This window comes from Schistocerca serialis, chromosome 2 (genome assembly GCF_023864345.2).
Source record: "Schistocerca serialis cubense isolate TAMUIC-IGC-003099 chromosome 2, iqSchSeri2.2, whole genome shotgun sequence".
Taxonomy (NCBI): Eukaryota; Metazoa; Arthropoda; class Insecta; order Orthoptera; family Acrididae; genus Schistocerca; species Schistocerca serialis.
Window position 1 is genome coordinate 636,768,961 of NC_064639.1, and position 1,759 is coordinate 636,770,719.

The window sequence follows — 1,759 nt, forward strand, 5'->3', positions numbered from 1 at the left end:
GCGTAAAGGCTCCTGTTCTGTATTAATCGAAATATTGCCGTCACTGCTAAAACTGTTTAAAATATTCTCTGAAGATAGCATTATATCTTGTTACGTAGTTTTAAATAAATTGTAGTATGTATTTTACGAATGATGCTTAATCTTCATTTGGGCCTAATTCTTTCAGCCCTTGAGCAATCAGAAGAAGCGTGCCAAACAACACTCAACTTATTAAGAAACAGAAACCGGGATATTTAATGCCTTTTATAATACTGTAAACCATTGTGGACACAAGACGGTTGGAACATGCAAAGTTCTTCAAAGTGGTGACTATGGACAGTGGTACATTGATGAAAGTGGTTGAACAGAGAATTCATCGCTGCTTACAGTGTTGCTAGCTGAGGTGAATTACAAAGCACCCACGAATCGGTCTTCCATATCGAGATAGAAAACGTCTTTCATACATCCCCAAATAAAAACGTCCAGAGAAGTTAGGGGTTAGAGAAGACCGATCTGCTATTCCTCCGCGGCCAATCCTCTTGCAGGATACCTTCACTGCGCACGCAACGTTTTATAAGCTGGCATCCATCGTGCTGGAATCATACAGCTATTCTGGCTCTTAGCGGCACTTCAGCTAGAAGACGGAGAAGAGTTCGTACGAGAAAGTGGGCATATGCCCTGCCGTTTAGAGGACCATTGATGAAATAATTGCCAGTAATTGTTGTACCAAGCATCCCACTCCAGACATTAACTTTCCATAGGAATTGATGTTCCTACTGTCTAAACCATTCCAGGTTTTCTTTACTGTACACAGCATATCTTTCAAAAGTGCTACAGTTATGTACTACAAGTACTCCTACTGTCAAAACGAAAACATTATTGCTAACTTTAACATTCTCCTTAGATGAGTAGCACTTGTACATGGTCTTCGTTGGTGTACCATGTACTGACACAAACTACAGCTGAACATGGTTAACTCAATGACCAGTGAGCATTTTTCTTGTGATTTCATTCGTTTACTGTGAGCTACAGCAAGTTGACGTTTGTTACCTGTGCGCCTGGACTATGCGCTAGTATAGGGGTATCAAAGTCAGTTTTGTGTTGTGTTTGTAATAAAGTTATGTTCACGTGTATGATACACTTTGACACGTTTTGAATAGATATTCAGGAGGAAAGTGGATTACCAAATGAAAAATGTCGTGTGCTATTTAATAAAAGACTTGTCCTGTTCATATCTCTGGAGGGAACAAAGCCGAGCGGTTCTAGGCGCTTCAGTCTGGAACTGCGCGACCGCTACGGTCGTAGGTTAGAATCCTGCTTCGGGCATGGATGTGTGTAATTTCTTATGTTAATTAGGTTTAAGTGGTTCTAAGTTCTAGGGGACTGATGACCTCAGACGTTAAGTCCCATAGTGCTCAGAGCCATTTGAACCATTTTTGAGGGAACAAAGTTACAAGAAAGATAATCATACTGGTTAATGTCCCCATGATAGCTAAATAACAGTTGTTTAATACATTTTATATTTTTCGTGGATAAAAGGTTATGTGAGGTGTTCAAATGTTCTTTGTCAGTGCTGACTTCAATTGCGCTAATCGTATGTGTTTCTGACGCTTTAGATTTATACGCAGCAACCACACTCTTCTATTAACTGTTTTCTCAGATTGGTTACTGTTCAATGCCAGCTGTTTGAGATTGATGTTGCGGTTACCTAGTTGAAGATAATGACCCAGTCTCCGACTCCTCTTCTTGATACCTAGTAAATGAGAGGCTACGTGTGGTC